Below are 25043 nucleotides of genomic sequence, written 5' to 3'. Positions count from 1 at the left end.
TTATAACTTGCTGGTGTGTAAAATGACCTGATTTGCGTACACACTTGTATGAGAATTAGAATTGTTGTAGTTTCTCATTTAGAAGAACAGGTTCAACCCCAAATTCTCTGCCAGAATCAATAACCAAACTCAAAACTGTGCATCTCCCTTGCCAGTATCACATGCTTACCGAGGATTCAATTTCCAGTAAAGTGAAAACATGCAGGTTCATAGGTAGATACTAGGCTATTGGCCCTAGGGCCTATATAAGTAATTTATTTTTCAATAAAGAAAAAAATCTGTATATTTCTTTAAGAACTTAGAAGTACACAAGATGGTTATGATAGACACAAAAAATGCAATGGCACATGGTATCTGTCAATACTCCAATGGTAAACCTTATTCAGAAGCCTACTGGAAATCCACTGAAAAGGCTGAAGTGGTATTGTATAGCTATACAGAAGATCCTTTAGGTCCGCACCCTCATACATTTGAGTTATGAAAGTACACCAGATTCTATGCCAGTGACGGAACAGCTGAATTCTGTGACATTTATTGAAGAAATCTAGAGATACATACTTTGCCTACAGCACTTACACTCCCCAGTCATTTTTATAAAATGAGAAGAAATGCATAGTAACCATCATAAGCCAAGGGAGTGACAGAGAATGATAGACATGGCGATCATACTTTGTTACTCAAGTCATTAGGTGTGCAGAATCCTGGAATGGCCGTGGTCATGCTTTTTTTTTTTTACTTTCAGTGGCAAATCATATTTTGACAAGTGTGTGTTTAATGCAATTTAGAAAGGTGTTAGAGAACTGTGGTAACATGCAGAACAGAATCAGAAATGTCTTTTCACTACATCATACAGTCTTTATGATGAAATGTGAAAAAGTGAACAGCAGTTTGATTGAGAGAATAAACTGTTCTAAGTGGAAAAATAAAATAATTCCTAACAGAAGTACACAGTTACAAGTTGGACATAAGATGAGGTTAGCAGGGTTAGTTTCTACAGTGCCTGCAGATCAATAAGTAATTTGTATCATGAGATTGAATCCTTGCTTGAACACAGAATAAGGATTCAAAAGTGTTTGGAAAAAGCATGATCATTCTGCTGTATAATGGATCTCAGGAAAGATAGCCTAGATTTAGTGCAGGGACTAGCAAACTCTATAGGGAAATGGTCATATTACATGGACCAAATAGTTCTTATTTGCCAACATATCCTTTGTGTCTGTGTGTGTTTTATTCTGCTGTTTGACTACTAGCAGGATGGCGCCAAACTACCTGCATGATCTTACACTGAGATTTTTATTTTTAAGAAATATGATACTTTTACAATGTTTCAGTACTATAACTAAAGAACATAAATGTTAATAAGTTATGCTTGTACCTTTAGCTTGATTCTTGGGTGAAACTCTGTAGATTAAGGATCATGACACATGAGTATATCCTTTTAAATAAACAAAGTAAGTCAGCGGCATACTGTAGTTAGACAGATGAAGCTCTGGCAGAACCCAGTATGATCAGATTGTGATTAGCTGTCCGGGAACTGGAGCAGCTAGCCAGGAAGGGTTGGAAGGGCGTGGCAAATATCAGCTTGCCCATCTTGGGGGAGAAGTGTTGGTTTTATCTTATCACAGGAGTATTATTCTCCGAGGGAACAGCTGGAAGAATGCTTCATATGCATGAAGAACATGATCTAAGCCAAGGAGTAAATGCACTCCAACCAAGCATTGCTGGGCTAGGGAAGTGTGCAGCTACAGTGATGAGCATTGTACTGAAAAGAGCTGTAGGAGATTTCAGAACCTCCTAGTCCTCCAGTGGATGACATGTGAGTTGTAACACAGAAGCAGCTGTCTGTACTGTTTGACTTTCTGCTTCTTCTTTGTGGTTGTGAGCCACTTTTCTTTGCACATAACACAAAAGTTCCCTATATCATCTCTTGTTCCCCAGCTTCATCTACTACTTGGGTCGAGGGAATGAATCGCCCCTATCAGGAAAACAAGGTTTGATGGTTGTGGCAGGGGGAATAGAAATTAGAAAAATTAAAAAAAAAGTAAATAAATAGCCAGGTAAAAAAGGCCTTCACTCTACCTTACATAAGTGTGAACTAATAAACTGTCCACAACACATCCAGACTAACCAAGCTGTGATGTTGTAAATGCATTAACTGCCCCGGGTAAGTGCATTATTGCATCTTCCACTACTCCTGCTATCCTCAGCAAAAGTCTGTTGATTCTGCCCACTAAAACAGACCTGACATGCTGTAAGTAAAACTGCAGCGTTGTCGTAGCTCTAAGCTAGTGGAATATAGCACCACGTGTCATGAGCCTGTGTTGTGCTTTACGTTTGTAAAACCTAGCTCATGCATTTCTGTGTTTTCATGTCTGTGAAATTGTGCATAATGATCATTTCAAAATTCAGCATTTTTAAAAAATAAATGTTACAGCACAGGTTTGGCCTTTCCATATGATAGAGAAGTAATAGCTGTACCCTTTTGTTGAATTCATTTCCATTCCTAAATATTAGGCTTTGCCACAGGAACAAATTTGTGTTGTGTCCAAAACTTGTTTGAAGCTGCATGTATTGTCTGGTGGATATGCCAGATGGATTTTTTTCCTTTGTATGGTTCTCCTGTGTTTAAGATTTTATAACATTATCATTTTTTGCTTTTATAAATGCTTGCAATTATTGCAGGCTGTTTGAGAATAATCAAATGTCTGCTGTCCTTTCCCCTAACTTGTTTGTTTAATTTTTTACTTCAAGTATCAGGACAGAATTTCTCCCAGTAGACTTGTATGTATTGAAAATGTTATTGGTTCCATATGTTTTGATTTGTTTGTAAGCTTAAGTAACCTGTGGGTCTGCAGGCTGGTAAGAGGATACCTGCTTTGATGTAAAAGCATGTAAGTGTTCTCATACTGAATTAATGTTGATGATGTACATTTCATTTTCCTGTTGGTGGCACTTGTTTCCTTGGATTCAGTCATACATATACACAAATTATAAGTATTCATTGCTGTAGTTAGTCACTGTGTAACTCAAATCCTGTTTTTTCATTCTTTTGTGTGTTTTTCTGTCATATTTAAACAGTATTTTAACTGCGTACACATTTTAGAACCATTATTTTAGTTTAACATATGAAAATAATTAAGATTGTTCCAAGTGGTAAGCTTAGCTCAGTTTTAAGAATTACTTTCTTTTAGTTTGTTTGTTTTTCTTTCAGCTTTTCTCGGTTAGGGGTCGACACAGTGGAACTCCGGTCCACTAATGATTGGCAGTAGATTTTTATGGTGCCGAGGTGCCAGCTCCGATGCCCAACCTTCAATGAAGGCACGCCCATTCATCCATGTCTTTCGAACGCTACTCAACCACGGGGAGGACATGCAATGCAGACTCCACACAGAAGGCGATCCAGCCAAGAATCGAACGGGAGAACCTCTCGCTGTGAGGCGACAACGCTACCGCTGCACCACAACTTGGTAAATTTTCTGTTAGCTTAGATTTAATTCAAGTCTCCTGCGGTCAAACTTTTTTTTTCTAACATTCTTTTTTTTTTTTTTCCTGATCTCTTTTGAACATCAGGCCTTCCGTTCTTCTACCTACTCAGTTTGCCCATTCTTCTGTGGAAAGCAAAAGCTCTATGATGCCTTCAGTTTTTCCTGTGGATGAGAGTTCAGCGGTGGGAGCATTTCCATCCTCCTGCTTGGAGACTCTTCAGTCCTACATAATGGTTGACTGTGCATGTCCATCTGCAACATCCAAACAATGACATTCAGTAGGTGTATGTTAGGAGTGCCTTGCCTGTTTCCTTGAGCAGTATCCCCTCAAAAACCCTGTCTGCTAGAAGCAAGGAGCCTGCAGTAACCTAGATCTCCACCTGGGATTTAATTCAGGGTTCACATTCAGGGCATGCATTGCCACAGCCCTCTCCCAGACAGAGGAGAGCACACTCACTCACTCACTCACTCACTCACTCACTCACTCACTCACTCACTCACTCACTCTCTTGCTATCTCTCTGCCTGCCCCTTCAGTCTTCCAGTGCCTGGTTGCCACTGAAGTCTGGAATCTGCTGAGTTATAGTCAGGGTGTTATACCTCAGTTTCACAGAGCTGACTGTCAGTAAAAGTTTCATGAAAGTAGTGATGATTTATAAAATTCTTTTCATCATAAATGCATCAGTTGCTTGTGACATCTGTGACCTGTTGCGAATAGTTATGAAAACTAAAGCTAGGAAATTCATGACTGCAAATAAACAGCTGTGGAAGTCACTTGAGGCTTTGATTAGGCACCATTTTCTCCTGTTTTTGCTGGTATTGCATAAGTATACGTTGATGTAATCTGCTACTAAACATAGTTTCTGCTTGAGTGTTATGCATGTGTCTGCCTTCAGCAGAAGCTGTAGGGAGGATGAAATGCCCAAATATCTCATCTATATTTTTGCCAATTAGCTTATTACATTAGTAGGTTGTTTAATTTTGTTTAATTGTGTGCTTACATTGACCTTTCCAACAGAGATGCAAAAGAGAATGAATGTGGAACTTCCCAATGATGTCTCCAGATTTTAAGTTTGAGACAGAACTGTAGCTGGCCTGTCTAGCACCCAGTGCTGGTCCCCAATACAGTGCCCCATCCCCTCTGCTCTTCATATGAAAAGCAGGTACAGCTTAACACGCACAAAGCACTTTAATGTACCAGTATTCAGAAATGCTGCTACAGGAAAAATTGGAGAAACCCGCACTTCTCAATCTTGCCCTAACATTTTGTGCCCAGTGTGGCTGCCCCCTTCACCCCATCCTTGCTGCACTTCTAGTTTGAGATGTCACTCCTTGCCAGAATGAGGTGCTTTGATCTTGAAAAGAACTCATCGGTAGGGTGGAGAGGTACTGTACATGGAGAACATGTTGGATTCACATTTAGGGGTTCCTGTTAATTAATTCATTCTGTTTAGTTTGAGGTATATAATAACCAATAATGAAGCTGCTGCTGTTTTGACTGTTTATAAACAGACTTTGTAGTGAGTTGGATGAAGTGGTGATGACTGTACCCAAGGGTGAGAGAGTGGTGATTGTAGCAGATTTCAGTGGGCATTTTGATGAAGGGAACAGAGGAGATGAGAAAGTGATGGGTAGGTATGGTGTTAAGCAAAGGAATGCAGAAGGTCAGATGGTGGTGGATTTTGCGAAAAGGATGGACATGGCTGTGGTGAATATGTATTTTAACAAGAGGGAGGAGCATAGGGTAACATACAAGAGTGGAGGAAGATGTACACAGGTGGATTATATCTTATGTGGAAGTGCCAGTCTGAAGGAGATTGGAGACTGTAAAGTGGTGGCGGGGGAAAGTGTAGTTAGGAAGCATAGGATGGTGGTTTGTAGGATAACATCAGTGATCAAGAAGAGGAGGAGGAGTGTGAGGGCATTACCAAGGATCAAACGGTGGAAATTGAAAAAGGGTAATCGTGAGGGTGAGTTCAGGGAAGAGTTAAGACAGGCACTGGGTGGCAGTGAAGAGTTACTGAATAGCTGGGTAACTACAGCAGAGCTAGTAAGGGAGACGGCTAGAAAGGTGCTTGGTGTGACATCTGAAAAGAGGAAGAAGGACAAGGAGACATGGTGGTGGAATGAGGAAGTACAGGAGAGTATACAGAGAAAGAGGATGGGGAAGAAGAAGTGGGATTGTCAGAGAGATGAAGAAAGTAGACAGGAGTATATGGAGATGAAGTGCGTGGCAAAGAGAGAGGTGATGAAGGCTAAGGATAAGGCGTATGAAGAGTTGTATGAAAGGTGGGACACTAAGGAGGGAGAAAAGGACATGTAACGATTGGCTAGACAGAGGGACCGAGTAAGGAAAGATGTGCAGCGGGTAAAGGTGATAAAGGATAATGAGGGAAACATACTCACAAGTGAGGAGAGTGTGTTGAGGAGATGGAGAGAGTACTTTGAGGGGTTGATGAATGAAGAGAATGAGAGAGAGAGAAGGTTGTATGATGTGAGGATAGTGAATCATGAAGTGCAGTGGATTAGCAAGGAGGAAGTAAGGATAGCTATGAAGAGGATGAAGAATGGAAAGGCTGTTGGTCCAGATGACATACCTGTGGAAGCATGGATGTGTTTAGGTGAAATGACAGTGGAGATTTTAACTAGATTGTTTACTGAAATCTTGGAAAGTGAAAGGATGCCTGAGGAATGGAGAAAAAAGTGTTTCGGTACCAATTTTTAAGAATAAGGGTGATGTGCAGAGCTGTAGTAACTACAGAGGGATTAAATTGATCAGTCACAGCATGAAGTTATGGGAAAGAGTAGTGGAAGCAAGGTTAAGAAGGGACGTGATGATTAGTGATCAGCAGTATGGTTTCATGCTAGGAAAGAGCACTACAGATGCGATGTTTGCTCTGAGAGTGTTGATGGAAAAGTACAGAGAAGGTCAGAAGGAGTTGCATTGTGTCTTTGTGGACTTAGGGAAAGCATATGACAGGGTGCCTAGAGAGGAGTTGTGGTATTGTATGAAGAAGTTGGGAGTGTCAGAGAAGTATGCAAGAGTGGTACAGGATATGTATGAGGGTAGTGTGACTGCGGTGAGGTCTGCAGTGGGAGTGATAGATGCATTTAAGCTGGAGGTGGGATTACATCAAGGATCAGCTCTAAGCCCTTTCTTATTTGCAGTGGTGATGGACAGGTTGGCAGACGAGATCAGACAGGAGTCCCTGTGGACTATGATGTTTGCAGATGACATTGTGATCTGTAGTGAGAGTAGGGAACAGGTGGAGGTGACCCTGGAGAGGTGGAGATATGCTCTAGAGAGAAGAGGTATGAAGTTCAGCAGGACTAAGACAGAATATGTGTGTGAATGAGAGGGAGGATAGAGGAATAGTGAGGATGCAGGGAGTAGAGGTGGCGAAGGTGGATGAATTTAAATACTTGGGATCAGCAGTTCAGAGTAATGGTGAGTGTGGAAGAGAGGTGAAGAAGAGAGTACAGGCAGGATAGAGTTTGTGGAGAAGAGTGTCAGGAGTGATTTGTGACAGACGAGTACCAGTAAGAGTGAAAGGGAAGGTCTACAAGAGGGTAGTGAGACCAGCTATGTTATATGGGTTGGAGACAGTGACATTGACAAAAAGGCAGGAGTCGGAGCTGGACGTGACAGAGTTAAAGATGTTAAGATTTGCACTAGGTGTGACCAGGGTGGACAGGATTAGGAATAAGTGTATTAGAGGGTCAGCCCAGGTTGGAAGCTTTGGAGACAAAGCCAGAGAGGCAAGATTACGTTGGTTTGAATATGTGCTGAGAAGGGATGCAGAGTATATTGGGAAAAAGATGCTAAGGATGAAGCTGCCAGGTAACAGGAAAAGAGAAAGGCCTAAGATAAAGTTCATGGATGCGGAGAGAGAGGACATGCAGGTGGTTGGTGTGACAGAGCAAGATGCAGAGGACAGGAAGAAATGGAAACAGATGATCTGCTGGGGCGACCCCTAATGGGAGCAGCCGAAAGAAGAAGATTACCAGACTTGAATGAGCTGATGATGTAGGTATGTTGACAAGCAGACTCAGTTCAGTATGGCTCTGCCTTCTTTCAGAAGACTTTGGCAAGGCTAGCCATTGACAGACAGAAGACAAGAAGGTTTCTATTCATTGAAGGCTAAAGCTTGTTCGGATGTAGCTTCTCTGCAAAGGTTGGTGCCACGTCATTGCAATTTCAGGACCTCAAAGGATGACTGTAGAAAGTGTTTGCTCTGACAGGTACTTTATGTCGACATTTAAGTCAGAATGAGAGCTAAAGTAAAGAAACCCTACTCACATATGCACACAACATATTGCTGCTTAGATTAAGTGTATGCTGTCACACAGAGATCAATTTTAGTCTAAATAGTATCATGTGACCCATGTAATTGACATTATGAAATATCAGAAAGCAAGAAATGTAGCAGATGTGGCTATCCTGACTAGAAAGCAAAGCTACTGTAAGGATCAGCAGTGTTCCGATATCTTTCAGCCTAGAAAGTTCTGGGATTGCATTGAATAGCTTTTAAACTTATAGCATAGGTGTACATCTTCCCTGCTGATGTTCATCGTGTTTCACTGTTGCAGTCATTACACTTAGGTTATCCTGCTGGCAGGCTACCCGCAGTCGGCCTGAATTTCAAAGTCCTGGTCCAGCATCGGTTGCTGTCGCATCTTCCCTGACGTCAGTGCGCCAGGGGTATAAAAGATGCAGCCGACGCCATTTTCTTCAGTCTTTCTTGCTGTGCGGTGCCCGAAGCAAAAGCAGTTCGCAAGTGCCGGTCGGCTGACTCCTGAGATTTTCAAAATCGAATTTCAGATCCGAAGTCTTCATTAAAGCTAAGTACCCCATTGGGGAAACTTTTTTCTTGCTCCAGTCCGATGTCAGAAAAAGTTAACAACTGTATTTCTTGTGGGAAGCAAATACCTCATAAGGATTTTCACTCTTACTGTATTCCTTGCCTAGGCCCTGACCATGACGTTGCTTGTCGGTTTTGTGCTAGATTTAACCAACGCACTATAAAGCGTCGGTATGATTTTGCATTTCATTACTTCGGCCGTAGATTCAATTATACAATGCCATCGGAACAACCGACGACCAGAGTTTCTAAAAAACGCAAGGACAAAGACAGGCATCCGAGGTCCAAAACCGACGATGAGGCTTCCGCTAAGCTAGTCGTCGGTTCGCCAGTTCTCAGTGAGGCGCTTTCGCAGCCCCTGACGCCCACTACCTCAGAGCCACAGTCTCTTCCGACTCTCACATGGAGCCGACTGTGCCTCTGGAAACTTACGGTATTGGATCCTCGGAAACAATTCCCTCAGATGGGTCCAAAGCCGCTGTGCAGGCATCGGCTTCTGAGGGTGTTTTCAGACCAACTCAGTTATATGTAAAGCCTTCTTCAGCTACTAAACCAAAGACTAAAGCAGCTCTAAAGACAAAGAAACAAGTATAGCATTCTCCAGGACAGGCTTCCATGCCTAAAAAAACAGATGCTCAAAATGGCCAAAGACCTTATTACTTTGATCAGGGGTTCCCATCCCCCTCCTGATAAGAGGCCTAGGCAAGAGACAGAATATGAATCTTCAGATCAAGTTTCCATTTCCTCTGATTCCTTCTCTAATCAGGAATACTCTCTTCCTCCCTATGAGGATTTTGATGCTGAAGAATCTATTCCTGCAGCTTCTCCTCCTGAAGATTACTCCTTTGGGGAAACCCTGCATACCATGAGGGAGCACTTTCATTGGGAGAGCCAGGACTACTCAGAATCTAAGAAAAGGCTCAGAGGTTTTCTTTTACTTCCTCAGCACAGGCCCCTTGCTATTCCCCCTGTTCTGGACATTGTAGATGATGTTTTTTCAGAGTCCGGCCTGTCTCTAGACTCTATACCCCCTGCACCGGTTAAGCCAGACAGATACTACAGGGTCCCAGATTCTCATAAATTTCTACATAAAAACCCTGCTGCAGACCCAGAAACCATATCTCAGGGTCTTAAGAGAATCAAAGCTTCCACTGCTAAAAACCCTGTCCCCTCTGATAGAGATTCAAGGGCACTGGACAGATGGGGGGAAAACGTTTACACTTCTGCTACTTTGGCTGTAAGGGCCTTAAATTGTCAATTTCATATGCTTAAATATCAGCAATACCTAATGTCACTATTAAAACAGAAAATGTTGACTAACTCTGAATGTCCAGAGAACAAGGAAATGCAGGATTTATTGCATGCAGCTGAACAAGTGGGAAAACATACTTTGCAATGTGGTTTTGATTCTTTGGAGGCCTGTTGTAGGGCCGCTGTAACGGGTTCTGTGATTAGGAGGCATGCTTGGTTAAAGGAACAGAATCTGCCTGATCATGTTAAAGCAAAATTGTTAGATGCTCCATTACAGCATGATACTTTGTTTGATGTTAAGGCAGAAGAGGTGTTGAAGAAAATGGAGGATAAAGCAAAATCTATGCAGACAGTTAAGGATTTCTTACAGGTACAGCCACCCAGATTTAGCAGGAACTGGCCTTCAAAAAATTGGTCCTTTCCAGTGTCAGACAGGCCACAAAGAGGCAGGTACAGATGCCCTAGAGGCAGATCCCAGCCCCAAGGCTCATACAGGCCTAAACAATGGGGTGCTTCTACCTCCAAAAGCGGAGAAGACAAATCGCAACCTTATAGGAAACAGTCCTAATGACTTTCCTCTAACAGTACCAAGCACTAACCTTTTGGAAGCTCCCTTAGGGGGAAAACTAGCACTTTTTTCACAAAACTGGCACATGATCACCCAGGACAAATGGGTCTTGAATATAGTGTCTCAGGGCTACAGGTTCCACTTTCACACCCTGCGAAAGGCAAGAGGCATGCCAGACCTGCCACACAATCAATGGGCAGAGGCACAAAAGCAAGTTTCATCCCTCATGGACATGGGGGCCATTCAGCGAGTACCACTACAGGAGCAGGGACAGGGATTTTACTCACGACTTTTCTTAGTACCCAGAAAGGACAAAGCCTGGAGACCAATACTGGACCTGTCTATTCTAAACACTTTTCTGGACTTTCCAAAATTCAAAATGTTGACTCGGCAGCAGCTTCTGCCCATGCTAGGCAAGAAGGCTTGGCTTGTAACTTTGGACCTAAAAGAGGCATACCTGCATGTCCCAGTCAGACAATCTTGCAGAAGATACCTCAGATTCATAGCTGGCTCAATGCACTACCAATTCTCTGCACTGCCCCTTGGCTTATCTACTTCGCCCAGGGTCTTCACAAAATGCCTGGCACCAGTAATTGCTTTTTGCAGACAGAGGAATTCAAATATTTCCCTACTTGGACGACTGCCTTATTCAAGCAGAGAACAAGGACATTTTACTAAAACATCTGGCGTTTTTAAAAAGATTGCTAATTTGCCTAGGGTACACGGTGAATGAAAAGATATCAAAACTAGTGCCCTCTCAAGAGATAATATTCCTGGGTACAAGCTTAAATACAACTGCCCAGATGGCTTATCTCACGCCAGACAAACAAAGGCAACTGACTTCTTACTTCGAAATGTTGGCAACAAAAACCCAGTTATCTGCAAGAAAAATTCTGCAGGCTTTGGGCTTCATGGCATCCTGCATTCTGTTAGTTCCATATGCAAGACTGCATATGAGGAAACTACAGTGGTGTCTAAAAAGTGTTTGGACTCAACATTGCCACAGCCTGGAAAAATTAATTACACTAATTCCCTGCCTGCAACAGGAGTTTTGATGGTGGGCACAGGCCTGTCACCACAACAAGGGACAGCCTTTCACTTTACCTACTGCCAGGCAGACAATAACAACAGATGCATCAGATTATGCCTGGGGGGCAAACATGGCGGGAAAATGTATTCAGGGCACATGGCCCTCAAGCCAAATGCATCTTCATATCAATCTAAAAGAAATGCTGGCTGTTCAAAATGCACTGACAGCTTTCAAGGATCTGCTTCAACCAGGATAACTGCTGATAAAGACGGACAATACTACAGTCATGTGGTACATAAACAAGCAGGGAGGCACTCATTCCTACCCCCTCTGCAGACAAGCCATGATTTTGTGGAACACAGCACTGACTTATCAAGTACACCTACAAGCACAATTCCTGCCAGGAAAAACAAATACTCTGGCAGACGAACTAAGCAGAAACCTCATGGATCCTCACGAGTGGAAACTAGATCCACAGATCTTCAGCATAATAACAAGGAAATCGGGATGCCCAGACATAGATCTATTTGCCTCCCCTCACAACTGCCAACTACAGAGATATTCTGCACAAGGACTTATCACAAGCTAGCATGGAAAGTGAATGCTCTATCATTCAGCTGGAAAACCCTTACAGTATATCCCTTTCCCCCACTACCTCTCCTCCCCAAGTTACTCCTAAAGGTCAGACAAGAGAAGCCAAAAATGATCCTGATTGCCCCAGACTGGCCACGCCAGCACTGGTACCCAATCCTAAAGAGCTTGTCTCAAGGCCCAGCCTGGACATTGCCCCAAATTCCTCATTTACTGACCCAACAGAACAATCAGATACTGCACAGCAAGCTCAAAACCCTAAATCTGGCTGCATGGCGGATAATGTAACCATTCAGAACACACCTCTCTCCAAAGCAGTTATGGATGTTATTCTGGAGGCCAGGAGACCCAGCACCAGAAAATCATATGCAGAAAAGTGGAAGAGATTCTGTGCTTGGAACCAGGCACAAGGAATTGACATGCTTGTACCAAATATTCCTCAGATTTTACAATACCTAACTGAGATGTTGGACAAAGGCCTGTCCTTTTCATCGATTAAAATTCATGCCTCTGCCATTTCAGCTCATTACAATACGGGCCCACCTATTTTTTCACATCCACTACTAAGGCAGTACCTCAGAGGGGCCAAAAACATAAGACCCCCAAGAAGAGCACCAGTACCTGCATGGGATCTCAATTTTGTCTTGGAAAAACTCACACTGCCTCCTTTTGAGCCAGCCAATTCAGCTGAAATAAAATTCTTATGGAAAACAGCTCTGCTCTTAGCAATAACTTCAGCAAGAAGAGTCTCAGAGTTACAGGCACTAATGGCGATTGAACCTTTTGGGACAAACCCAACATTTATGCCTAAGGTAGTGTCCAGTGTGGCTCTTAATCAAACAATTAATTTGCCTACCTTTTGTCTAAACCCACATAATAAAGGAGAGAGACTTCTACATTATTTGGACATACAGAGACAGCTACGCTTCTACTTGGACAAAACTAAAGCTTTCAAAAAATCTGAGCAACTCTTGGTGGCATATGCTGCAGGATATCAAGGAAAAGCTATCTCAAAGCAGAATATTTCCAAATGGATAGCCCACTGCATTCGTTTCTGCTATTCTCAACATGGCAAATCAGTGCCAAAGGGCATCAGGCCACACTCAACCAGAGCAGCAGCTACTTCAGCAGCCTTCCTCAGGGGAGTACCAACTAAGGACATTTTGGAGGCTGCAACTTGGACTTCAGTGCACACTTTTACAAAGCACTACCACTTACCAGAGCAGGCTTCGCCGCTGCAGTTTTGCAGGGCCTCATAGCCACTCCTAATTCTATTTAGGCCCAGCCACCCAACCTCAGCTTTGGGATTCAACCCAAGTGTAATGACTGCAATAGTGAAACACGATGAACATAGTACAGTTGTGTACCTACCATAAATGTAGATGTTCGAGTGTATTCACTGTTGCAGTCCAGGTTACCCACCCACCATCCCCCTTTCTTTGCTGGGACTTATCTGTACTTCTCTATCCTATACAACCTATGTGGTGTATTTGCTTGTAGATGCAGATCATGTTTTATTTTACTGCATGCTTTTTTATTGGCATAATTTTTTAGCCTACCCTTCTGGGGGCACCTGACATCTGGGGCAAGAAAAACTGAAGAAAATGGCGTTGGCTGCATCTTTTATACCCCTGGTGCACTGACATCAGAGAAGAGGTGACAGCAACCGACGCCAGACCAGGACTTTGGAATTCAGGCCCACTGCGGGTAGCCTGCCAGCAGGATAACCCAAGTGTAATGACTGCAACAGTGAATACACTCGAAAATCTACATTTATGGTAGGTACACAACTGTACTTTCTCATGCCTGCATAGTGAAGAAGTTGGAAGTTGCAGTGATTCTCTGTTCCCTGGTCTCTATTACACAAGATGTCCTTCTATTCTTATGTTGCAGTATTCGTAACATGTGGGATTCACTGCTGAAGGCTGTCCCAACATTCGGCCATTATGTTCCCATCCTGCATAACATCCCTAGCAACTACCTTACTTCCTACCCCTTTTCCCTTTCTCCTCTTATCCTAACTCAAATATCTAAAATATTTGACCTACATATCCCCCCCACACACTAAATCACATTTCCTCTGGGGCAACATACATATTGTAAGTAACTCCCTAGTCTAATTGACTTGTAAATACCTACTTATTACTGTTTAGACTTAACATCTATGTTAGCAATGATACTGACTATATGTTTGTAAACTTTACTAATTGTGATATAAATTCTGTTTTTTCAAATTGTACTAACATATACTTTTGCTTCATGTACTCTTCCTGTACTTCAATAAGCTGTTGTTTAATATACTGTATCTATGGAGCTTTTCTCCCAGGACTCCATTGAAAATGGGCTCCGGCCCAGTGGACCATCCTGGCAAACAAACTTCAAATAATAATAATAAAAGACTTTAAACACTGCAAAGTACATGGGACTTCACACGTAGGCCAGCAGCCAGCGTAGGCCATAAAGGTGACGTCTGCACATACCATCCTCAGAACTTCTCTGCCACCAGTCTGAATGCCATCTACCATTGTTGGTCTGCTAACCCGAGTTGTTTGCTGGATACAGGACATTCAGATAAGTGTCCTGTTGGGGGTTTATTTTATGTCTTTCATGGTAAGAGCCTCTCTACTCCTGTTAAGGCTCATTCTACGAGAGCTGTGGCTTCTTCAGGTGATGTTTTTTCAAAGGTTTGGATACTAACTCCATCTTGGAAGCAGCTACCTGCTGTTCTATTCATACCTTCACTAAACATTATAAACTGATGGCCTCTCCAAGTGTAGAGCCGGCTTTGCTAGAGCCATAGTCTGCATGGCATTTTACAAAGTGCCTCTGCTCCTTCCCCCTTCCTTTCTTCTTCATGAGTTTTGGTACTCTTCCTCATGTTAAGAATACTGCAACATAAGAATGGAAGGACATAAAATAGTTGTATAAAATCTTACCATAATCATAGATGTCCTTCTCTTCTATGTTGCAGGATTCTATCCCTCCTACCTTTCCTCTGTTTTTTTGTCTTTTTTCCCTGGATGAATGCTTACCTCCTTTTGTTCCTTAGGCTGGTGTTATTACTGGGGCATGCAGTACTGAGAATGCAGAAGTCACTTTTATGGCCTATGCCGGCTGCTAGCCTATGTGCAACGCCCCATGTACCTTGCAGTGGTTAAAGTATTTTGCATGCTGTCCAAATGTTGGGACTACATTTGGCAGTGAATCCTGCATGTTAAGAATACTGCAACATAGAAGAGAAGGACAACTATTCTTTATAACAAGTGTAGACAACTATTCTTTATAACAAGTGTAAGCTCTGCTCTTACCAGCTTTGTTGTCACACAGAATGTCCAGTCTTCCCATCCACACTCTTACGGGTCATATGTGTAGTCTATTGCTAAAACTGAAACTTGGGGAAATACTAGATCTACATTAATCTTATCAATAATATAATGTAACATAGCCCACAGAAAAACAATAATTTCAGTATATTATTCAGTAGAAAATATGTGTCAGTTTGTTAGGTGTAATGTAATGTTATTGCATTCCCATTTTCTGTGGCAGTTCGACTCCCTGAAAAGCTTAGTATTAAGACACCTTTTATTTACTGTCTTTAAGAATGCTGCGACGTGAGACATTGAGCAACAGCCAAACTGGTGCAATATGCTGATGATGCAACCAGCTTCTCACCTGGCACTTCTTTACCTGTAGTTAATTCTAAGTTACAGCTTTATCTCTTTGCAGTTAAGGTTTGCCCCTGTAGGATTGAATTGCAGTGCTGGAAAGATGAAGGTAATGCTGTTTTCTAGCAAACATCATACTGTAGAAAATCAATTTTTCAGTTCTTTATCAGCTGACACCTTTAACAACTTCAGTGGTTCAGAAGTTCTGGAAGGCGAGCCCACAAAATTGTGCTTAGTAATTGTGAACAGTCAGCACAGTTCTGACCAGCACATCAACTCTAGCCTAATTAAAAAATAAAAAAGTACCCATCAATTGGGTTATCTTTACAGGCTCAACACATTAGCTTTCTCTAATACAAGACAAACTACTGCAGCAGTGAAGCTATGTATTCATTCATTCATTTGTTTTCCAGAAAAAAAACCCTAACTGTGACCCAGGTGACCAGAGTTCAGTTAGAGTCTCAGGCAATTGTTGGTGTAGCTGAGAGGATAGGTATGCCTATCCTAGAAGAAGGGGGCTAGGCTCCGGCCAGCTGTCATCACAGCTACCAACCTGATCACTGCTTGGGGGCAGCAACAGTGTTGAACTAGTGGGGACCTGTGGAGGAGGGAGAGTTGGCCATAGCTACCCAAGACAGTGATAGTAGCCTTTGTCATTCATGTAGAGGAGGTCATATGGCCTGAAAGAGGGGCATAAGATGCACCCCTGTTGACAGAGGCGCCAATATCACTACCCAAAAGAGGGGTTAGGCCTTTATACAAAAATAGGTCTCATTACCAGGATTCCAGTGATGTGATGGCACCAAACACTTGACGATTGCCTGGATGATAGCTCCTCCAGATATGGCTCTTGTCCTATGGGATCTTATGAAGAACTCCTTACCCTTAGGGAACTAATGGTCTAAAGTCCAATGGGGGTGACTTGATGGTCAGCAGGCAGTGGACGAGAAGCATCTAAGAATTACACCATGGCTATGTATTTGCTTTCTTCAGTCTTTTACTTAGCACAGCTCTTCACTAACTTGCGATCACCATTTGCATGGAAACGTGAACTAAGATGAATGTGCAGGTTTATTTCTGGCCATCACAGAAGAGTAAATCAGCTCATCACTATGTAGCCTAATCTGGTTAAAATTTGAAAACTAATTATCATCTTTATAGCTAAATTGTGCCCACTGTGTAGTGTCTGTGTCCAGATGTTCACCACTGGTCTCAGTGTGCACCGTGGCACTCTGTTGGTTGTATAATATGCTCTAATCAATTCTTAGACAGATTTGGAGCTGCATGTTACTAACTGTGCACCATTCTTTCCTTTAACTTGAGGCTTATTTCAAGGAGTATTTCTCAAGGCAGCGGAAATGCAGTTGTACTATAACTTAAAGCTTGCTTGCTGTGTTATTTTTCCTAACTGAATTCAAAACGTTTCATTAAAATATGTGTTCCAGATGCTTATTTATTAGTCAGTTGCTATGAAGTACATTGGCCTAACTGGATCGGTTTGCAATGTATCTGTAGCCATACTGTCACTTGTCTTTTTCTTTCATTTAATATGAGCATATGCTTTACTGCTGAGATGGGCTGACACGATATTCAGGATTAGTTTCATTGCCTTGCACCCATTAAATGATGGGGTATACTTTGGCTCCCTATGACTCCTGAATTAGCTATGCGTAATATACTTAACTATGCCACACTGAGTTTTCACACAAGTTTGGAAGATTTCTTGTTATGGCTCCACTGAAAATATTATCCTAGTTATGCATTCCCAGTCAGCAAATGTAAATGAATAGTAAATAGCAAAATGAGTGCAGTACTCAGTGATATCAGCTGCAGATTTACAAAGCCCAGACACAAAGAGTGAGGAACTGGTAGTGTTGTCTCACTGCTGTCCAACTGTAACCTTACTTAACCTTGTGCTACATGTTACCACACTGGTAGGTTTTCCCTCTGGAGTTATGACGGCAACCATCTCATCCTAATCTTTTTTTTTTTTTTTTTTTTTTTTTCAGCTTCCATGCATTTACACCTGCCACTTAGAGATCCTTGACAGAGACTAAGAGACCAAACATGCACATTTTCCTGGTTAAAGAGGCTTTCCGTGGAACTGATTTAGGGAATGAGATTTCTCTTTCAAGGGGAAGGCTTGGATGCCTGAAACATAGGATTAGTTACTAGGGACAGGATTGATTTCATGTTCTAGTAACAGTTAGACTTCAGTGTTCTACTGGGAAAAAAAAGACTTAGTGCTTATGCAACAGTGTATTTGCTTTGTTACGTCTGAAGACATTCCCACCAAAGTTCTTTTATCCTTTTTGTGAGTATGAAGCACAGTATCCCCTGTGTGAAGGTGTTTTATTTTTGATAGCATTCATTTCTTTTATATATTTGTATTGTTAACTGGGGTAGAACAGGGGTCTATGTGGCTCTTTTTTTTTCAGCCTTGGCCCAGGAGTACTGTCTGGATAAGTGACTTGATCAGAGTGACACAGTAGGCAAATGGTGACTGACTGAATCAAAATCTAGACTAACAAGAAGCAACATCTTAACAGTTTATGGCCTTAATCCTCTGCTGTGACTACCAAACGTTAATATGTAACACGTTACTTTTTGTGACTAGTCATGGCAGTCATATTGCATTATTTTGACACATGTTGGCTTTGATGGACAGTACATACTTTTGTAGTCTGCATCAGTTGTTAGGATACCAGTTACAGATGCTTATGAAGTTGTGACTTGCATGGGCCAGTCAAGAATGGACTTGTGGCATATGTCTTAAGTGTTCTGATCTGCCCAGAGCAATCTGTTTTCAAGCCAAAAAAAAAACTGCTGCAGATCTGTCTTCCTGATTTGGCCGCTAGCAGTTCTGATACTGAAAAAGAAACTGCATGCACCCCTTTTGAACTGGTTAATGTTGGTGATGCACACGAACGTCCATTTCACACAGCCAGTTCAGGCAGTCAGAGGGATACTTTCCAAGTATCCTCTTTGCGTTCCATTGTTGCAGCTGAGAATTTCAGATGCTGCTGCTCCTACATGCTGATGTTGTACATTTTTAATTTCCTTGTTGTGCCTGCTGAGATGTGTTCTATAAGGTCTGCAGATCTCAGCAGGTATTTCAACTTGTTTTATGGCATTACTACAGACAGAACAGGTTTATGGATCTGTTATTTATAGACTACAGTACTAGGAAATGTTCCATAGAGTACAGTATTTCTGTGCAGTTCAAGCTTGAGGTAAAAAGAAGTTTGCCTGGAAAGACAGAGCAGAAAAAGGAAGAAGATATTATAGCAATAACCCACGCCTGGGTGTGGGTAATGCTGGATTTACCCACGGTTGGCGTGGTTTGGTCCCGAGGGCGAAGCCTGAGGGACCAAACAAAGACAACCGTGGGTAAATCCAGCATTACCACCCAGAAGTGGGTTATTGCTATTATACAATGACATTATTTAAGAAAAGAAATAATTACTTTTCTTAAATAATGGTATTGTATAATGCCTCTTTGCTGCCCTTCCGCAGCTGTCTGGTGTTCCGCGGCAGTTCTGATGTACTGCGCATGCCTACGCAGTACATCAGAGCTGTGGGCAAAAGCAACGGAGAACGCAAGATCTCCGTTGCTTTTTACTGTCTCGCTATGTTAAATGGGTTTAACATAGCGAGACAGCTTTAAAATAAGCAACGGAGATCTCCGTTGCTTATTTTAAAGCTGTCTCGCTATGTTAAACTCATTTAACATAGCGAGACACTTGCGATCTCCGTTGCTTTTTACACAGTGTGTCGCTATGTTAAAGGAGTTTAACATAGCGAGACAGCTTTAAAAAAAGCAACGGAGATCTGCGTTGCTTTTTTTAAACCTGTGTCGCTATGTTAAACTCTTTTAACATAGCGAGACAGTGTTTTATACTAATGGAAAAAGTCCGGGCGACCGGACCTTTTTCCGTTAGTATATTGAGGGATTTACAACGGGCACGCTGGTTGGGCTGGCCAATCAGCGTGCACGTTTTAGAGGAGGCATTGTATAATTAAGTTTAACCTCTTTATGGTGTAAGACAGGCTGCAGCACCATGCAGCTATGGAGAGGGTGCTTTTCTTAGCAGAATAACGTTTTAGAACTAGAATACCAATAAAAGTGAGCAGGTAGTCTGTTAAAATAAGCAGTTACGTAATGAAAACAAAATGTAGTGTGTGTGTGTGCGCGCATGTTAGTCTGTTCATTTTTAACCCTGGTGACACATGGTTTTGAGTCACAGCAGTGAGCAGAAATATATTACTGTGGCCATTACTTTTTTTCTTTAATCTTTGCAATGTAATGTCTGAAACACTTTGTTTTTACTGGAGTTTTCGAGAGCCTGACATTTGAGTAAAATAGAGCTAGCATGTTCCAGCAAAACTCAATTAGAGTTTTGAGGTAGGAGGTAAGGAGGGTGAGAGGTGAGAAATGAAGGCTGTGTGCAAAAATTACCAGACCTTTACAAGATCAGTGTTGAATAATCATTGATGTGGCTTAAAGGGAACAGTGAATGTGGTTGACAGCAACAAAATGAAATATATTACTTGTTGGTTATTAAGTCTTTCATTTTCTTCACTATGAGATAGTTAATATAGATGGTGGCTCTTTTTGGAGGGCACAGGCTATGTCTAAATGCAAAGGGCGGTTATGTGATAGTTAAATTGAACAGAGGTACAGCTCATTGGGCAAGAGTGACAGTATATGGAATATTAGGTGCAAATTTGGATGTTGTTGTCTTTCGGCTTTTCCCGGTTAGGGGTCGCCACAGCGGAACTCCGGTTCGCTAATGATTGGCAGTAGATTTTTCACGAATGCCGAGGTGCCAGCTCGACGTTCAACCTTCAACTAAGGCATGCCCATTTACGCATGTCTTTCGAACGCCCACCCAACCGCGGGGAGGACATGCAGACTCCACACAGAAGGCACTCCCGCACTCCAGCCGAGAATCGAACGGGAGAACCTCTTGCTGTGAGGCAACAACGCTACCGCTGCACTACCACGGATGTCCCTGATGCTGTTATCTGGACATTGAGAGGTATGTTTTAAAGTCATGTTTGAAAGCGTTTTCTTTTTTTTTTTTTTTCCAGATTAATACCTTTTCAGCAGACATGGAATAATGAATAATGAAATGCTAATAGGTTTCATGTGTGCTTAAAAGTTTAAACTGGGAATTTGTTATTGTTGAATGTGAAAGTGAAATGCTTTATATTGAGTATAGTTTTTATGTTCACTAATAAACTGGGCACTTCCTTTTATATTTTTACAGTAAATTTGGATAATTTCCATTGAATTACCTAAGTAAAATATGATGGACACTTACCTTTAAAAGTACTGAATAATCAAGGTGCTGTACAGATGCTCCCAGTGCTGGCTATACTGTGTTTTCATATTATAAAATGGTAATGCAGCATTAGTATCCTTGATTGACTAGTGCCATTAATAAAATCATTATATTTAGAGTAGTTACTAAAAGTATTATCAGTAAAACTGAGATTCTATAATAGTGTGAATATACTCTGTGCATTATTCTGTTGCAGCATCACTCAGGAGAGAGAAGCATGCAACTTTGCCTAATGCTTTGACCAAACCAGGAATGATTTCACTAAGCAGTAATCCAGGAGTATTTGTTAAGGGGGTAGGTTACCATGATATTTATTTGTGAATGGCAAATTCTGACGGTATCGTGTTATGATGTGCATTGCACTCAGAAGAGCAGAACAGTTGTATAACTTCTTGCATAGTTTGCACTGACATACCTGGCCAGTATTACCCTTGATTGTACTTTCTTTGTACTTCAGAGTTTCCAAATGTGACTTTTTGTGTTCTTGCCAACATTTTATTAGGTTAATTAGTTGCTATTACCTTAAACCGCATACATTGGACACAGCTTATTTCTTCTCTGAATAAAGGGTTGTATTTCTGGGTCTATGTTATAACACCAAAGAGGCGTTTAAGCGAACGCCTCTTCGTCGACACGTAAAGACCGATCGCACTAAAATGTGAAAGGTCAAAACAGCGAATTCTTACCCTGGGAAAGAATTTGTTTGCTCAAAACACAAAAACAGGCTTACTTTCTCTACACCCCCCTAACTAAATATACCAACTCCGAGATCACACTACAGTGGAGAAAAGGGCAATACTGTGTAGTTGGCCAACTATACCTTTGCCCTGTAAAGTATTCATCGAATTGCTTAAATGCATTTTGATGAATACATGTTGCTCATTTGGTGTATGATATTGCAATGTTTCGACATTGTAATATAGACCTGTATTTCTTTATTTAGATCAGACATTTGCCCTGGCCAGACTTGTATTGTTACGTCTCAAAATATTCTCAACTCTTGATTACTCTGAATGGGCGGTTGAAAGAGTTCTTAAGTTTGGTCATGAGCAAAAATTAAATAATCCAGTTTACTTCTAGTTATTTCCTTGGCGAATCCTCTTGCAGATTTGGTATATATGAATGGCTCTACACAACTGCTGTATACATTTTCTTGTCTGTTTTATCGCAAACGTCGTATGTCTCCTGTGGTGACATAATTGTTCTCAATTTTGGCAGTGCTTTGTACAAGCATTTTTTAGTGTATTAGCCACTTCTGTGTTCTACCCCCCCCCCAGTAAATGATGCACAAAGTGCCAGTCAACATTTCCTCTACATTTGTGAACGTTACCAGCAGCATTTTTGGAAATAAAACTTATAAAAATCCCACTTTAACTACGAACATGCCACCAAAAATAAAATGTCAGTTTTAACCCCAGTGACATCAGTGCAGGGAAACTGTGAGGTGTGTCCATAGACTTTAATGAGCACATCACCAAGCATGCATGGAAACGCATCCATTAAAGTCAGTCGACGCAATTCACTATATCCCTGTAGTGATGTCACCAAGGAATTGTACTAAATTTATTTGGGAAATGGTTTAATAAAAAGTTTACAAAGGTGCAACTAAATGATACAGGAGATGAGTACATCTGCATCATGGCATTTAACCCAATAGATGCAGAGATGCGACTGAAAGCGATGACCAATACACTTTAAATATACTGTGCATCAGTCTGGTTGATATCCACCAGCACAAATTTCCTTTAGTCATGGGACTTCTCCCATCTTCATACTGTGGCCGATAGTTCTGTGTCTGATATGAAGTGCTGCCCATATAATGCTGTATTCTTCTATTTGTGGATGATTTGCACTTGAAAGCTCCTGCATGAAGCTGTTTTAGCCATACCTGTGAATGTTTCTGGGCTGAGAGGCTCATTGCCGAAGTTGAAGAAATTAGTCCTAGATGGGCAGGTAGTGGCCCAGATTTCAACATTGCTGCCTACCTCCTCATGGTTCTCTACTTTGGATCTCTGTTGGGTGCCTTCTGCAGAGTGCATATTGTTCTAGTGTCTCTGTCAGTTTTCACTTGGTACTCTAATTTCCACCTGCATTCCAAAGACATCCCGTATTTAGTATTGTTGCCCATAGTTTTTACTAAATATGACGTGTGTGTGTTGCACTGGGTACTTAATAAAAAGTTGTTTAAAAAAGTGGACAGAGATCTAGGCTAACAGAGTTGTGCAACATGTTTACTCAAATATAAGAGCAGCATTTTAGTACAGACACCGCTTTCCAGAGTAGTGAAGAGTTGTGCGAGTTATGCTTTCGTAGGTTTATAGGTTCATAGCTTTCCATAGTAGTGAAGAGTTGTGCGAGTTATGCTTTCATAGGTTTATAGGTTCACAGCTTTCCATAGTAGTGAAGAGTTGTGCGAGTTATGCTTTCATAGGTTTATAGGTTCACAGCTTTCCATAGTAGTGAAGAGTTCTGTGAGTTATGCTTTCATAGGTTTATAGGTTCACAGCTTTCCATAGTAGTGAAGAGTTGTGCGAGTTATGCTTTCATAGGTTTATAGGTTCACAGCTTTCCATAGTAGTGAAGAGTTGTGCGAGTTATGCTTTCATAGGTTTATAGGTTCACAGCTTTCCATAGTAGTGAAGAGTTGTGCGAGTTATGCTTTCATAGGTTTATAGGTTCACAGCTTTCCATAGTAGTGAAGAGTTGTGCGAGTTATGCTTTCATAGGTTTATAGGTTCATAGATTAGTACTAGGCTAGATGCCCTTGTGGGCCCTTTTAAACTTAATCAATTACCCCCATGTGAGAATCAAACCCTGCACCTTGTGTGTGTAAGGTAAAGACCTTAAGGATTATGTCAGTCTCTCACCCTTATTTTTGTGTGGTACAGTATGTAAACCCTGCTGAGGTGCTGATATTGTTTTGACTTGCAAAACAACCCCCTCCCAAAAAAGTGATTCTACTGTTGGTACCAAAATTCATATGAAAAAATAATTTGGTTTGTTTTATATTAACTTGCATTGCTTAGTGTTACAGCAGTCAAGGAATGTGCTTTATGTGTTTTTTTGCATCATATTCTCTGTCAGTGCAAAATTATGGGGTCCTGTGCTTTTAAACTATTTTTTCAGTTTAATGTCCTGTTTACTCACAAACACGAATCTTGGTTAGGAAAAACAAAAATATAAAGTTTAGGCTTCATCTGATGAATGGTTGCAGTCTGTGTGTTTTGCACTGTATGCAAGAAAAGGGTGCAGGTTCAGTGCTGTGCACACATTGTAGTCAGAATGTGTGTGTGTGTGTGTATATGTGTGCATGCTTAGGGTGTATAAGTGTGAGTGATAAGACTGCCCTAAATTGTTTATGGGAAGAGGAGGAAAGTCTCCTCTTGGGAGTTCTGTCTGAATTTCTGATGTGAAGTCCAGATACTTTCTTAAACCAAGAGAATGCTTTCCGTTAATAATGTTTTTTTTTCTTGTTTCCCTTGTATGTTGTAAACAATAGTTTGTTGCTGCCATTACTTGCTGCCTGAGGAAATGAGATACGCTATTTTTGTAGTGCTTTCCTGAGTGTCAGATGGTAAATTAGTGACGAGCCTTCTGCTAACATCATGATACCTCATTATATACCACACTGTTCCAGCCTTTAAGTGGTGAAGCTGTCATTTTTGCTCTTAATAAGTTGTTTACTCCAGTTATTGCTTTTGGCATGTAAATTAATATTTGCACGTTGGAGTATGCTTCTACTCTGCTTTGGTGCTTGATGGGGAGTTGTTAATGAGATCCACAAAAGAAAAGTTTTGCTGAATTGAGTGGTCATTTGACAAATTGTCTTATTGCTCAGTGTAAGCCTAGTCTAGGTAGATGCATTTCCCATAGTGCTTTGCAGTATAAGGGTTTGGTTTTTATACATTTTTTGTGCACATACCATGTCACAACGTCACCTATTGATTTCACAGTATTTTGCACTGAGATTAGTGATGGAACATTCACAGCTCAGGACTAAGCTCTTCATGCCTGTGATAAAAGTAATGCTTCTCATTTTTAATTGCTCAGTTACGTTTATTTTTCTGAGATGTCCTGGGACCCTTAAATAAATTATATTCAGCTAGGTCAGAGAATATTTAAGTAGGTTATCAACGTAATGTTTTCTTTAATCTTAAAACCAAGTATACAGTGTAGATTTTGATGAAATATAAGAACATTAATTTCTGCATTATTAACCAAGACCATTCGTAGAAATATAGAGT

General features: G+C 41.3%; 1 protein-coding gene across 3 annotated transcripts in view; it reads left to right on the top strand.

Annotated features, from left to right (window-relative positions):
* CCDC85C (coiled-coil domain containing 85C) overlaps positions 1-25043 on the top strand; it is a 967849-nt gene that overhangs the window by 907301 nt on the left and 35505 nt on the right. The window lies entirely within an intron of this gene.

Source organism: Protopterus annectens, chromosome 6.part0 (assembly GCF_019279795.1).
Source record: "Protopterus annectens isolate FY-2018-M chromosome 6.part0, PAN1.0, whole genome shotgun sequence".
In the NCBI taxonomy this organism is placed as follows: Eukaryota; Metazoa; Chordata; order Ceratodontiformes; family Protopteridae; genus Protopterus; species Protopterus annectens.
The sequence above is the reverse complement of the archived record's forward strand: the minus strand, read 5'-3'. Positions and strand labels throughout refer to the sequence as shown.